We start from the raw sequence: 12,947 nt of genomic DNA on the forward strand, positions 1-12,947 counted from the left end.
CACTCTGTAAGAACCATTGTTGCCGTACTGCTTAATCCAGATGATTTGAAAACTGTTGACTCTTTTCAGCAAGTTGCAATCATGAAATACAGAAATAAACAGTTTTTCATGAACAAGGTCTAAATCATGTTTGAGACACTCTGTATCATTGTTGCCGTACTGCTTAATCCAGATGATAGGAACACTGTTGACACTTTTCAGCAAGTTGCAATCATGAAATACAGAAATAAACAGTTTTTCATAAACAAGGTCTAAATCATGTTTGAGTCACTCTGTAAGCACCATTTTGCTGTACAGCTTAATCCTGATGATAGGAAAAATGTTGACAAGTTTCAGCAAGTTGCAATCATGAAATACAGAAATAAACAGTTTTTCATAAAAAGATCTAATTCATGTTTGAGTCACTCTGTAAGTACCATTTTGCTGTGCTGTTTAAAATTGATGATAGGAACACTGTTGACACTTTTCAGCAAGTTGCAATCATGAAATACAGAAATAAACAGTTTTTCAAAAAACAAGGTCTAAATCATGTTTGAGTCACTCTGTAAGTACCATTTTGCTGTACTGTTTAAAATCGATGATAGGAACATTGTAGACACTTTTCAACCAGTTGCAATCATGAAATACAGAAATAAACAGTTTTTCAAAAACAAGGTCTAAATCATGTTTGAGTCACTCTGTAAGTACCATTTTGCTGTACAGCTTACTCCAGATGATAGGAACACTGTTGACACTTTTCAGCAAGTTGCAATCATGAAATACAGAAATAAACAGTTTTTCAAAAACAAGGTCTAAATCATGTTTGAGTCACTCTTTAAGTTCCATTGTTGCCATACTGCTTAATCCAGATGATAGGAACACTGTTGACACTTTTCAGGAGGTTGCAATCATGAAATACAGAAATAAACAGTTTTTCAAAAACTAGGTCTAAATCATGTTTGAGTCACTCTGTAAGTACCATTGTTGCTGTACTGCTTAATCCAGATGATAGGAACACTGTTGACACTTTTCAGCAAGTTGCAATCATGAAATACAGAAATAAACAGTTTTTCATAAACAAGGTCTAAATCATGTTTGAGCCACTCTGTATCATTTTTTCCGTACTGCTTAATCCAGATGATAGGAACACTGTTGACACTTTTCAGCAAGTTGCAATCATGAAATACAGAAATAAACAGTTTTTCAAAAACAAGGTCTAAATCGTGTTTGAGTCACTCTGTAAGTACCATTTTGCTATACAGCTTACTCCTGATGATAGGAACACTGTTGACACTTTTCAGCAAGTTGCAGTTATGAAATACAGAAATAAACAGTTTTTCCAAAAAAGGTCTAAATCATGGTTGAGTCACTCTGTAAGTACCATTGTTGCCGTACTGCTTAATCCAGATGATAGGAACACTGTTGACACTTTTCAGCAAGTTGCAATCATGAAATACAGAAATAAACTGTTTTTCAAAAACAAGGTCTAAATCATGTTTGAGTCACTCTGTAAGTACCATTTTGCTGTACAGCTTACTCCTGATGATAGGAGCACTGTTGACACTTTTCAGCAAGTTGCAGTTATGAAATACAGAAATAAACTGTTTTTCAAAAACAAGGTCTAAATCATGGTTGAGTCACTCTGTAAGTACCATTGTTGCCGTACTGCTTAATCCAGATGATAGGAACACTGTTGACACTTTTCAGCAAGTTGCAATCATGAAATACAGAAATAAACAGTTTTTCAAAAACTAGGTCTAAATCATGTTTGAGTCACTCTGTAAGAACCATTGTTGCCTTACTGCTTAATCCAGATGATTTGAAAACTGTTGACTCTTTTCAGCAAGTTGCAATCATGAAATACAGAAATAAACAGTTTTTCATGAACAAGGTCTAAATCATGTTTGAGACACTCTGTATCATTGTTGCCGTACTGCTTAATCCAGATGATAGGAACACTGTTGACACTTTTCAGCAAGTTGCAATCATGAAATACAGAAATAAACAGTTTTTCATAAACAAGGTCTAAATCATGTTTGAGTCACTCTGTAAGTACCATTTTGCTGTACAGCTTAATCCTGATGATAGGAAAAATGTTGACACGTTTCAGCAAGTTGCAATCATGAAATACAGAAATAAACAGTTTTTCATAAAAAGATCTAATTCATGTTTGAGTCACTCTGTAAGTACCATTTTGCTGTGCTGTTTAAAATTGATGATAGGAACACTGTTGACACTTTTCAGCAAGTTGCAATCATGAAATACAGAAATGAACAGTTTTTCAAAAACAAGGTCTAAATCATGTTTGAGTCACTCTGTAAGTACCATTTTGCTGTACAGCTTACTCCTGATGATAGGAACACTGTTGACACTTTTCAGCAAGTTACAGTTATGAAATACAGAAATAAACAGTTTTTCCAAAACAAGGTCTAAATCATGGTTGAGTCACTCTGTAAGTACCATTTTGCTGTACAGCTTACTCCTGATGATAGGAACACTGTTGACACTTTTCAGCAAGTTGCAATTATGAAATACAGAAATAAACAGTTTTTCATAAACAAGGTCTAAATCATGTTTGAGTCACTCTGTAAGTACCATTGTTGCCGTACTGCTTAATCCAGATGATAGGAACACTGTTGACACTTTTCAGCAAGTTGCAATCATGAAATACAGAAAAAAACAGTTTTTCATAAACAAGGTCTAAATCATGTTTGAGTCAATCTGTAAGTACCATTGTTGCCATACTGCTTAATCCAGATGATAGGAACACTGTTGACACTTTTCAGGAGATTGCAATCATGAAATACAGAAATAAACCGTTTTTCATAAACAAACTTGCTACAACATATATAGTCAAAGTGAGTCTGATAAAACAGACATTTAGTCAATTCATCATTAAATGCTTACTACAAGGCAGTGTTGCTGATGAAATAGTGCAAGAGCACACCCTCGTGGACAAAATGCTTACAGCACCTGGTATTCCCAGGCGGTCTCCCATCCAAGTACTAACCAGGCTCGAACCTGCTTAGCTTCCGAGACCAGACGAGATCGGGCGTACCCAGGCTGATATGGCCGTAAGCGAGAAACAATCTCTTGCTACAACATATATAGTCAAAGTGAGTCTGATAAACAGACATTGCATTTTCACCAATTAGATAAGCAGCTTGAACTTTGTGTCACTGAAAAAGTAGAAGAAATTATAAACACTGTTCCCATCACTTTTTAGCACAGGTAGTTGGATAAAATACAAACTTTATTTCCTTTCATCATTTGAACAGGGCAAAGGAGCATAAAGCACACACAAGCTGCATTCAGCAACAATATTCTTGTTTGTCTTATAAATACAAGGCAGATGCTAATTGAAAACACAAGGAAATTTGATCCTATTACAAAGGCAGGAAGCTGCATTTAGTGAATTCATCATTAAATGCTTACTACAAGGCAGTGTTGCTGATGAAATAGTGCAAGAGCACACCCTCGTGGACAAAATGCTTACAGCACCTGGTATTCCCAGGCGGTCTCCCATCCAAGTACTAACCAGGCTCGACCCTGCTTAGCTTCCGAGATCAGACGAGATCGGGCGTACCCAGGCTGATATGGCCGTGAGCGAGAAACAATCTCTTGCTACAACATATATAGTCAAAGTGAGTCTGATAAAACAGACATTTAGTCAATTCATCATTAAATGCTTACTACAAGGCAGTGTTGCTGATGAAATAGTGCAAGAGCACACCCTCGTGGACAAAATGCTTACAGCACCTGGTATTCCCAGGCGGTCTCACAGCCAAGTACTAACCAGGCCCGACCCTGCTTAGCTTCCGAGATCAGACGAGATCGGGCGTACCCAGGCTGGTATGGCCGTAAGCGAGAAACAATCTCTTGCTACAACATATATAGTCAAAGTGAGTGTGATAAACAGACATTGCATTTTCACCAATTAGATAAGCAGCTTGAACTTTGTGTCACTGAAAAAGTAGAAGAAATTATAAACACTGTTCCCATCACTTTTTAGCACAGGTAGTTGGATAAAATACAAACTTTATTTCCTTTCATCATTTGAACAGGGCAAAGGAGCATAAAGCACACACAAGCTGCATTCAGCAACAATATTCTTGTTTGTCTTATAAATACAAGGCAGATGCTAATTGAAAACACAAGGAAATTTGATCCTATTAAAAAGGCAGGAAGCTGCATTTAGTCAATTCATCATTAAATGCTTACTACAAGGCAGTGTTGCTGATGAAATAGTGCAAGAGCACACCCTCGTGGACAAAATGCTTACAGCACCTGGTATTCCCAGGCGGTCTCCCATCCAAGTACTAACCAGGCCCGAACCTGCTTAGCTTCCGAGATCAGACGAGATCGGGCGTACCCAGGCTGATATGGCCGTAAGCGAGAAACAATCTCTTGCTACAACATATATAGTCAAAGTGAGTGTGATAAACAGACATTGCATTTTCACCAATTAGATAAGCAGCTTGAACTTTGTGTCACTGAAAAAGTAGAAGAAATTACAAACACTGTTCCCATCACTTTTTAGCACAGGTAGTTGGATAAAATACAAACTTTATTTCCTTTCATCATTTGAACAGGGCAAAGGAGCATAAAGCACACACAAGCTGCATTCAGCAACAATATTCTTGTTTGTCTTCTAAATACAAGGCAGATGCTAATTGAAAACACAAGGAAATTTGATCCTATTAAAAAGGCAGGAAGCTGCATTTAGTCAATTCATCATTAAATGCTTACTACAAGGCAGTGTTGCTGATGAAATAGTGCAAGAGCACACCCTCGTGGACAAAATGCTTACAGCACCTGGTATTCGCAGGCGGTCTCCCATCCAAGTACTAACCAGGCCCGAACCGCTTAGCTTCCGAGATCAGACGAGATCGGGCGTACCCAGGCTGATATGGCCGTAAGCGAGAAACAATCTCTTGCTACAACATATATAGTCAAAGTGAGTGTGATAAAACAGACATTTAGTCAATTCATCAATTAGATAAGCAGCTACAAGGCAGTGTGTCACTGAAATAGTGCAAGAAGACAAACACTCGTGGACAACACTGTTTACAGCACCTGGTATTCCCAGGCGGTCTCCCATCCAAGTACTAACCAGGCCCGACCCTGCTTAGCTTCCGAGATCAGACGAGATCGGGCGTACCCAGGCTGATATGGCCGTAAGCGAGAAACAATCTCTTGCTACAACATATATAGTCAAAGTGAGTCTGATAAAACAGACATTTAGTCAATTCATCATTAAATGCTTACTACAAGGCAGTGTTGCTGATGAAATAGTGCAAGAGCACACCCTCGTGGACAAAATGCTTACTGCACCTGGTATTCCCAGGCGGTCTCCCAGCCAAGTACTAACCAGGCCCGACCCTGCTTAGCTTCCGAGATCAGACGAGATCGGGCGTACCCAGGCTGGTATGGCCGTAAGCGAGAAACAATCTCTTGCTACAACATATATAGTCAAAGTGAGTGTGATAAACAGACATTGCATTTTCACCAATTAGATAAGCAGCTTGAACTTTGTGTCACTGAAAAAGTAGAAGAAATTACAAACACTGTTCCCATCACTTTTTAGCACAGGTAGTTGGATAAAATACAAACTTTATTTCCTTTCATCATTTGAACAGGGCAAAGGAGCATAAAGCACACACAAGCTGCATTCAGCAACAATATTCTTGTTTGTCTTATAAATACAAGGCAGATGCTAATTGAAAACACAAGGAAATTTGATCCTATTAAAAAGGCAGGAAGCTGCATTTAGTCAATTCATCATTAAATGCTTACTACAAGGCAGTGTTGCTGATGAAATAGTGCAAGAGCACACCCTCGTGGACAAAATGCTTACAGCACCTGGTATTCCCAGGCGGTCTCCCATCCAAGTACTAACCAGGCCCGACCCTGCTTAGCTTCCGAGATCAGACGAGATCGGGCGTACCCAGGCTGATATGGCCGTAAGCGAGAAACAATCTCTTGCTACAACATATATAGTCAAAGTGAGTGTGATAAAACAGACATTGTCAATTCACCAATTAGATAAGCAGCTTGAACTTTGTGTCACTGAAAAAGTAGAAGAAATTATAAACACTGTTCCCATCACTTTTTAGCACAGGTAGTTGGATAAAATACAAACTTTATTTCCTTTCATCATTTGAACAGGGCAAAGGAGCATAAAGCACACACAAGCTGCATTCAGCAACAATATTCTTGTTTGTCTTATAAATACAAGGCAGATGCTAATTGAAAACACAAGGAAATTTGATCCTATTAAAAAGGCAGGAAGCTGCATTTAGTCAATTCATCATTAAATGCTTACTACAAGGCAGTGTTGCTGATGAAATAGTGCAAGAGCACACCCTCGTGGACAAAATGCTTACAGCAACTGGTATTCCCAGGCGGTCTCCCATCCAAGTACTAACCAGGCCCGACCCTGCTTAGCTTCCGAGATCAGACGAGATCGGGCGTACCCAGGCTGGTATGGCCGTAAGCGAGAAACAATCTCTTGCTACAACATATATAGTCAAAGTGAGTCTGATAAAACAGACATTTAGTCAATTCATCATTAAACGCTTACTACAAGGCAGTGTTGTTGATGAAATAGTGCAAGAGCACACCCTCGTGGACAAAATGCTTACAGCACCTGGTATTCCCAGGCGGTCTCCCAGCCAAGTACTAACCAGGCCGACCCTGCTTAGCTTCCGAGATCAGACGAGATCGGGCGTACCCAGGCTGATATGGCCGTAAGCGAGAAACAATCTCTTGCTACAACATATATAGTCAAAGTGAGTCTGATAAAACAGACATTTAGTCAATTCATCATTAAATGCTTACTACAAGGCAGTGTTGCTGATGAAATAGTGCAAGAGCACACCCTCGTGGACAAAATGCTTACAGCACCTGGTATTCCCAGGCGGTCTCCCATCCAAGTACTAACCAGGCCCGACCCTGCTTAGCTTCCGAGATCAGACGAGATCGGGCGTACCCAGGCTGGTATGGCCGTAAGCGAGAAACAATCTCTTGCTACAACATATATAGTCAAAGTGAGTGTGATAAACAGACATTGCATTTTCACCAATTAGATAAGCAGCTTGAACTTTGTGTCACTGAAAAAGTAGAAGAAATTACAAACACTGTTCCCATCACTTTTTAGCACAGGTAGTTGGATAAAATACAAACTTTATTTCCTTTCATCATTTGAACAGGGCAAAGGAGCATAAAGCACACACAAGCTGCATTCAGCAACAATATTCTTGTTTGTCTTCTAAATACAAGGCAGATGCTAATTGAAAACACAAGGAAATTTGATCCTATTAAAAAGGCAGGAAGCTGCATTTAGTCAATTCATCATTAAATGCTTACTACAAGGCAGTGTTGCTGATGAAATAGTGCAAGAGCACACCCTCGTGGACAAAATGCTTACAGCACCTGGTATTCCCAGGCGGTCTCCCATCCAAGTACTAACCAGGCCCGAACCTGCTTAGCTTCCGAGATCAGACGAGATCGGGCGTACCCAGGCTGATATGGCCGTAAGCGAGAAACAATCTCTTGCTACAACATATATAGTCAAAGTGAGTGTGATAAACAGACATTGCATTTTCACCAATTAGATAAGCAGCTTGAACTTTGTGTCACTGAAAAAGTAGAAGAAATTACAAACACTGTTCCCATCACTTTTTAGCACAGGTAGTTGGATAAAATACAAACTTTATTTCCTTTCATCATTTGAACAGGGCAAAGGAGCATAAAGCACACACAAGCTGCATTCAGCAACAATATTCTTGTTTGTCTTATAAATACAAGGCAGATGCTAATTGAAAACAAAAGGAAATTTGATCCTATTAAAAAGGCAGGAAGCTGCATTTAGTCAATTCATCATTAAATGCTTACTACAAGGCAGTGTTGCTGATGAAATAGTGCAAGAGCACACCCTCGTGGACAAAATGCTTACAGCACCTGGTATTCCCAGGCGGTCTCCCATCCAAGTACTAACCAGGCCCGACCCGCTTGCTTCCGAGATCAGACGAGATCGGGCGTACCCAGGCTGGTATGGCCGTAAGCGAGAAACAATCTCTTGCTACAACATATATAGTCAAAGTGAGTCTGATAAAACAGACATTTAGTCAATTCATCATTAAATGCTTACTACAAGGCAGTGTTGCTGATGAAATAGTGCAAGAGCACACCCTCGTGGACAAAATGCTTACAGCACCTGGTATTCCCAGGCGGTCTCCCATCCAAGTACTAACCAGGCCCGACCCTGCTTAGCTTCCGAGATCAGACGAGATCGGGCGACCCAGGCTGATATGGCCGTAAGCGAGAAACAATCTCTTGCTACAACATATATAGTCAAAGTGAGTCTGATAAAACAGACATTTAGTCAATTCATCATTAAATGCTTACTACAAGGCAGCTTGTTGTTGATGAAATAGTGCAAGAGCACACCCATCGTGGACAAAATGCTTACAGCACCTGGTATTCCCAGGCGGTCTCCCATCCAAGTACTAACCAGGCCCGACCCGCTTAGCTTCCGAGATCAGACGATACCCAGGCTGATATGGCCGTAAGCGAGAAACAATCTCTTGGCTACAACATATATAGTCAAAGTGAGTCTGATAAAACAGAGCTGCATTTAGTCAATTCATCATTAAATGCTTACTACAAGGCAGTGTTGCTGATGAAATAGTGCAAGAGCACACCCTCGTGGACAAAATGCTTACAGCACCTGGTATTCCCAGGCGGTCTCCCATCCAAGTACTAACCAGGCCGAGATCAGACGAGATCGGGCGTACCCAGGCTGATATGGCCGTAAGCGAGAAACAATCTCTTGCTACAACATATATAGTCAAAGTGAGTCTGATAAAACAGACATTTAGTCAATTCATCATTAAATGCTTACTACAAGGCAGTGTTGCTGATGAAATAGTGCAAGAGCACACCCTCGTGGACAAAATGCTTACAGCACCTGGTATTCCCAGGCGGTCTCCCATCCAAGTACTAACCAGGCCCGACCCTGCTTAGCTTCCGAGATCAGACGAGATCGGGCGACCCAGGCTGATATGGCCGTAAGCGAGAAACAATCTCTTGCTACAACATATATAGTCAAAGTGAGTCTGATAAAACAGACATTTAGTCAATTCATCATTAAATGCTTACTACAAGGCAGTGTTGCTGATGAAATAGTGCAAGAGCACACCCTCGTGGACAAAATGCTTACAGCACCTGGTATTCCCAGGCGGTCTCCCATCCAAGTACTAACCAGGCCCGACCCTGCTTAGCTTCCGAGATCAGACGAACCCAGGCTGATATGGCCGTAAGCGAGAAACAATCTCTTGCTACAACATATATAGTCAAAGTGAGTCTGATAAAACAGACATTTAGTCAATTCATCATTAAATGCTTACTACAAGGCAGTGTTGCTGATGAAATAGTGCAAGAGCACACCCTCGTGGACAAAGTGCTTACAGCACCTGGTATTCCCAGGCGGTCTCCCATCCAAGTACTAACCAGGCCCGACCCTGCTTAGCTTCCGAGATCAGACGAGATCGGGCGTACCCAGGCTGATATGGCCGTAAGCGAGAAACAATCTCTTGCTACAACATATATAGTCAAAGTGAGTCTGATAAAACAGACATTTAGTCAATTCATCATTAAATGCTTACTACAAGGCAGTGTTGCTGATGAAATAGTGCAAGAGCACACCCTCGTGGACAAAATGCTTACAGCACCTGGTATTCCCAGGCGGTCTCCCATCCAAGTACTAACCAGGCCCGACCCTGCTTAGCTTCCGAGATCAGACGAGATCGGGCGTACCCAGGCTGGTATGGCCGTAAGCGAGAAACAATCTCTTGCTACAACATATATAGTCAAAGTGAGTGTGATAAACAGACATTGCATTTTCACCAATTAGATAAGCAGCTTGAACTTTGTGTCACTGAAAAAGTAGAAGAAATTATAAACACTGTTCCCATCACTTTTTAGCACAGGTAGTTGGATAAAATACAAACTTTATTTCCTTTCATCATTTGAACAGGGCAAAGGAGCACAAAGCACACACAAGCTGCATTCAGCAACAATATTCTTGTTTGTCTTATAAATACAAGGCAGATGCTAATTGAAAACACAAGGAAATTTGATCCTATTAAAAAGGCAGGAAGCTGCATTTAGTCAATTCATCATTAAATGCTTACTACAAGGCAGTGTTGCTGATGAAATAGTGCAAGAGCACACCTTCGTGGACAAAATGCTTACAGCACCTGGTATTCCGAGGCGGTCTCCCATCCAAGTACTAACCAGGCCCGACCCTGCTTAGCTTCCGAGATCAGACGAGATCGGGCGTACCCAGGCTGGTATGGCCGTAAGCGAGAAACGATCTCTTGCTACAACATATATAGTCAAAGTGAGTCTGATAAAACAGACATTTAGTCAATTCATCATTAAATGCTTAATACAAGGCAGTGTTGCTGATGAAATAGTGCAAGAGCACACCCTCGTGGACAAAATGCTTACAGCACCTGGTATTCCCAGGCGGTCTCCCATCCAAGTACTAACCAGGCCCGACCCTGCTTAGCTTCCGAGATCAGACGAGATCGGGCATACCCAGGCTGATATGGATGTAAGCGAGAAACAATCTCTTGCTACAACATATATAGTCAAAGTGAGTCTGATAAAACAGACATTTAGTCATATTCATCATTAAATGCTTACTACAAGGCAGTGTTGCTGATGAAATAGTGCAAGAGCACACCCTCGTGGACAAAATGCTTACAGCACCTGGTATTCCCAGGCGGTCTCCCATCCAAGTACTAACCAGGGCCGAGATCAGACGAGATCGGGCGTACCCAGGCTGATATGGCCGTAAGCGAGAAACAATCTCTTGCTACAACATATATAGTCAAAGTGAGTCTGATAAAAGCAGAAGCATTTAGTCAATTCATCATTAAATGCTTACTACAAGGCAGTGTTGCTGATGAAATAGTGCAAGAGCACAGCCTCGTGGACAAAATGCTTACAGCACCTGGTATTCCCAGGCGGTCTCCCATCCAAGTACTAACCAGGCCCGACCCTGCTTAGCTTCCGAGATCAGACGACGGGGACCCTGGCTGATATGGCCGTAAGCGAGAAACAGTCTCTTGCTACAACATATATAGTCAAAGTGAGTCTGATAAAACAGACATTTAGTCAATTCATCATTAAATGCTTAATACAAGGCAGTGTTGCTGATGAAATAGTGCAAGAGCACACCCTCGTGGACAAAATCTTACAGCACCTGGTATTCCCAGGCGGTCTCCCATCCAAGTACTAACCAGGCCCGACCCTGCTTAGCTTCCGAGATCAGACGAGATCGGGCGTACCCAGGCTGGTATGGCCGTAAGCGAGAAACAATCTCTTGCTACAACATATATAGTCAAAGTGAGTGTGATAAACAGACATTGCATTTTCACCAATTAGATAAGCAGCTTGAACTTTGTGTCACTGAAAAAGTAGAAGAAATTACAAACACTGTTCCCATCACTTTTTAGCACAGGTAGTTGGATAAAATACAAACTTTATTTCCTTTCATCATTTGAACAGGGCAAAGGAGCATAAAGCACACACAAGCTGCATTCAGCAACAATATTCTTGTTTGTCTTATAAATACAAGGCAGATGCTAATTGAAAACACAAGGAAATTTGATCCTATTAAAAAGGCAGGAAGCTGCATTTAGTCAATTCATCATTAAATGCTTACTACAAGGCAGTGTTGCTGATGAAATAGTGCAAGGGCACACCTTCGTGGACAAAATGCTTACAGCACCTGGTATTCCCAGGCGGTCTCCCATCCAAGTACTAACCAGGCCCGACCCTGCTTAGCTTCCGAGATCAGACGAGATCGGGCATACCCAGGCTGATATGGCCGTAAGCGAGAAACGATCTCTTGCTACAACATATATAGTCAAAGTGAGTCTGATAAAACAGACATTTAGTAAATTCATCATTAAATGCTTAATACAAGGCAGTGTTGCTGATGAAATAGTGCAAGAGCACACCCTCGTGGACAAAATGCTTACAGCACCTGGTATTCCCAGGCGGTCTCCCATCCAAGTACTAACCAGGCCCGACCCTGCTTAGCTTCCGAGATCAGACGAGATCGGGCGTACCCAGGCTGGTATGGACGTAAGCGAGAAACAATCTCTTGCTACAACATATATAGTCAAAGTGAGTCTGATAAAACAGACATTTAGTCAATTCATCATTAAATGCTTACTACAAGGCAGTGTTGCTGATGAAATAGTGCAAGAGCACACCCTCGTGGACAAAATGCTTACAGCACCTGGTATTCCCAGGCGGTCTCCCAGCCAAGTACTAACCAGGCCCGACCCTGCTTAGCTTCCGAGATCAGACGAGATCGGGCGTACCCAGGCTGGTATGGCCGTAAGCGAGAAACAATCTCTTGCTACAACATATATAGTCAAAGTGAGTCTGATAAAACAGACATTTAGTCAATTCATCATTAAATGCTTACTACAAGGCAGTGTTGCGTGATGAAATAGTGCAAGAGCACACCCTCGTGGACAAAATGCTTACAGCACCTGGTATTCCCAGGCGGTCTCCCATCCAAGTACTAACCAGGGCCGAGATCAGACGAGATCGGGCGTACCCAGGCTGATATGGCCGTAAGCGAGAAACAATCTCTTGCTACAACATATATAGTCAAAGTGAGTCTGATAAAAAGGCAGACATTTAGTCAATTCATCATTAAATGCTTACTACAAGGCAGTGTTGCTGATGAAATAGTGCAAGAGCACACCCTCGTGGACAAAATGCTTACAGCACCTGGTATTCCCAGGCGGTCTCCCATCCAAGTACTAACCAGGCCCGACCCTGCTTAGCTTCCGAGATCAGACGAGACCCTGGCTGATATGGCCGTAAGCGAGAAACAATCTCTTGCTACAACATATATAGTCAAAGTGAGTCTGATA

At 41.5% G+C, this 12,947-nt stretch overlaps 22 non-coding genes and 5 pseudogenes across 22 annotated transcripts; all 27 read right to left on the minus strand.

The window, feature by feature from the left end:
- Positions 1-2,940: 2,940 nt before the first annotated feature.
- LOC123733575 (5S ribosomal RNA) lies at positions 2,941-3,059 on the minus strand. Its single transcript, XR_006763952.1, has one exon. It is a non-coding gene; the product is annotated as a 5S ribosomal RNA (ribosomal RNA).
- A 409-nt stretch (positions 3,060-3,468) lies between these two features.
- LOC123733619 (5S ribosomal RNA) lies at positions 3,469-3,587 on the minus strand. Its single transcript, XR_006763996.1, has one exon. It is a non-coding gene; the product is annotated as a 5S ribosomal RNA (ribosomal RNA).
- Positions 3,588-3,726: 139 nt separating this feature from the next.
- Positions 3,727-3,845, minus strand: LOC123733630 (5S ribosomal RNA). Its single transcript, XR_006764007.1, has one exon. It is a non-coding gene; the product is annotated as a 5S ribosomal RNA (ribosomal RNA).
- A 409-nt stretch (positions 3,846-4,254) lies between these two features.
- LOC123733436 (5S ribosomal RNA) lies at positions 4,255-4,373 on the minus strand. The gene has a single exon (XR_006763815.1). It is a non-coding gene; the product is annotated as a 5S ribosomal RNA (ribosomal RNA).
- Positions 4,374-4,782: 409 nt separating this feature from the next.
- LOC123733644 (5S ribosomal RNA) lies at positions 4,783-4,900 on the minus strand. Its single transcript, XR_006764021.1, has one exon. It is a non-coding gene; the product is annotated as a 5S ribosomal RNA (ribosomal RNA).
- A 143-nt stretch (positions 4,901-5,043) lies between these two features.
- Positions 5,044-5,162, minus strand: LOC123733626 (5S ribosomal RNA). Its single transcript, XR_006764003.1, has one exon. It is a non-coding gene; the product is annotated as a 5S ribosomal RNA (ribosomal RNA).
- Positions 5,163-5,301: 139 nt separating this feature from the next.
- LOC123733625 (5S ribosomal RNA) lies at positions 5,302-5,420 on the minus strand. Its single transcript, XR_006764002.1, has one exon. It is a non-coding gene; the product is annotated as a 5S ribosomal RNA (ribosomal RNA).
- A 409-nt stretch (positions 5,421-5,829) lies between these two features.
- Positions 5,830-5,948, minus strand: LOC123733583 (5S ribosomal RNA). The gene has a single exon (XR_006763960.1). It is a non-coding gene; the product is annotated as a 5S ribosomal RNA (ribosomal RNA).
- Positions 5,949-6,358: 410 nt separating this feature from the next.
- LOC123733623 (5S ribosomal RNA) lies at positions 6,359-6,477 on the minus strand. Its single transcript, XR_006764000.1, has one exon. It is a non-coding gene; the product is annotated as a 5S ribosomal RNA (ribosomal RNA).
- Positions 6,478-6,616: 139 nt separating this feature from the next.
- On the minus strand, positions 6,617-6,734 carry LOC123733645 (5S ribosomal RNA). The gene has a single exon (XR_006764022.1). It is a non-coding gene; the product is annotated as a 5S ribosomal RNA (ribosomal RNA).
- A 139-nt stretch (positions 6,735-6,873) lies between these two features.
- LOC123733475 (5S ribosomal RNA) lies at positions 6,874-6,992 on the minus strand. The gene has a single exon (XR_006763854.1). It is a non-coding gene; the product is annotated as a 5S ribosomal RNA (ribosomal RNA).
- Positions 6,993-7,401: 409 nt separating this feature from the next.
- On the minus strand, positions 7,402-7,520 carry LOC123733548 (5S ribosomal RNA). The gene has a single exon (XR_006763926.1). It is a non-coding gene; the product is annotated as a 5S ribosomal RNA (ribosomal RNA).
- Positions 7,521-7,929: 409 nt separating this feature from the next.
- Positions 7,930-8,046, minus strand: LOC123733648 (uncharacterized; annotated as a pseudogene).
- A 139-nt stretch (positions 8,047-8,185) lies between these two features.
- On the minus strand, positions 8,186-8,303 carry LOC123733640 (5S ribosomal RNA). Its single transcript, XR_006764017.1, has one exon. It is a non-coding gene; the product is annotated as a 5S ribosomal RNA (ribosomal RNA).
- Positions 8,304-8,445: 142 nt separating this feature from the next.
- LOC123733657 (uncharacterized) lies at positions 8,446-8,554 on the minus strand (annotated as a pseudogene).
- A 384-nt stretch (positions 8,555-8,938) lies between these two features.
- Positions 8,939-9,056, minus strand: LOC123733641 (5S ribosomal RNA). The gene has a single exon (XR_006764018.1). It is a non-coding gene; the product is annotated as a 5S ribosomal RNA (ribosomal RNA).
- Positions 9,057-9,195: 139 nt separating this feature from the next.
- LOC123733651 (uncharacterized) lies at positions 9,196-9,304 on the minus strand (annotated as a pseudogene).
- A 139-nt stretch (positions 9,305-9,443) lies between these two features.
- LOC123733584 (5S ribosomal RNA) lies at positions 9,444-9,562 on the minus strand. The gene has a single exon (XR_006763961.1). It is a non-coding gene; the product is annotated as a 5S ribosomal RNA (ribosomal RNA).
- A 139-nt stretch (positions 9,563-9,701) lies between these two features.
- LOC123733486 (5S ribosomal RNA) lies at positions 9,702-9,820 on the minus strand. Its single transcript, XR_006763865.1, has one exon. It is a non-coding gene; the product is annotated as a 5S ribosomal RNA (ribosomal RNA).
- Positions 9,821-10,229: 409 nt separating this feature from the next.
- LOC123733603 (5S ribosomal RNA) lies at positions 10,230-10,348 on the minus strand. Its single transcript, XR_006763980.1, has one exon. It is a non-coding gene; the product is annotated as a 5S ribosomal RNA (ribosomal RNA).
- A 139-nt stretch (positions 10,349-10,487) lies between these two features.
- On the minus strand, positions 10,488-10,606 carry LOC123733638 (5S ribosomal RNA). The gene has a single exon (XR_006764015.1). It is a non-coding gene; the product is annotated as a 5S ribosomal RNA (ribosomal RNA).
- A 384-nt stretch (positions 10,607-10,990) lies between these two features.
- On the minus strand, positions 10,991-11,104 carry LOC123733655 (uncharacterized; annotated as a pseudogene).
- Positions 11,105-11,242: 138 nt separating this feature from the next.
- On the minus strand, positions 11,243-11,361 carry LOC123733582 (5S ribosomal RNA). The gene has a single exon (XR_006763959.1). It is a non-coding gene; the product is annotated as a 5S ribosomal RNA (ribosomal RNA).
- A 409-nt stretch (positions 11,362-11,770) lies between these two features.
- On the minus strand, positions 11,771-11,889 carry LOC123733620 (5S ribosomal RNA). The gene has a single exon (XR_006763997.1). It is a non-coding gene; the product is annotated as a 5S ribosomal RNA (ribosomal RNA).
- A 139-nt stretch (positions 11,890-12,028) lies between these two features.
- LOC123733609 (5S ribosomal RNA) lies at positions 12,029-12,147 on the minus strand. Its single transcript, XR_006763986.1, has one exon. It is a non-coding gene; the product is annotated as a 5S ribosomal RNA (ribosomal RNA).
- Positions 12,148-12,286: 139 nt separating this feature from the next.
- On the minus strand, positions 12,287-12,405 carry LOC123733579 (5S ribosomal RNA). The gene has a single exon (XR_006763956.1). It is a non-coding gene; the product is annotated as a 5S ribosomal RNA (ribosomal RNA).
- A 384-nt stretch (positions 12,406-12,789) lies between these two features.
- Positions 12,790-12,899, minus strand: LOC123733656 (uncharacterized; annotated as a pseudogene).
- Positions 12,900-12,947: the final 48 nt, after the last annotated feature.

This window comes from Salmo salar, unplaced genomic scaffold (assembly GCF_905237065.1).
Source record: "Salmo salar unplaced genomic scaffold, Ssal_v3.1, whole genome shotgun sequence".
In the NCBI taxonomy this organism is placed as follows: Eukaryota; Metazoa; Chordata; class Actinopteri; order Salmoniformes; family Salmonidae; genus Salmo; species Salmo salar.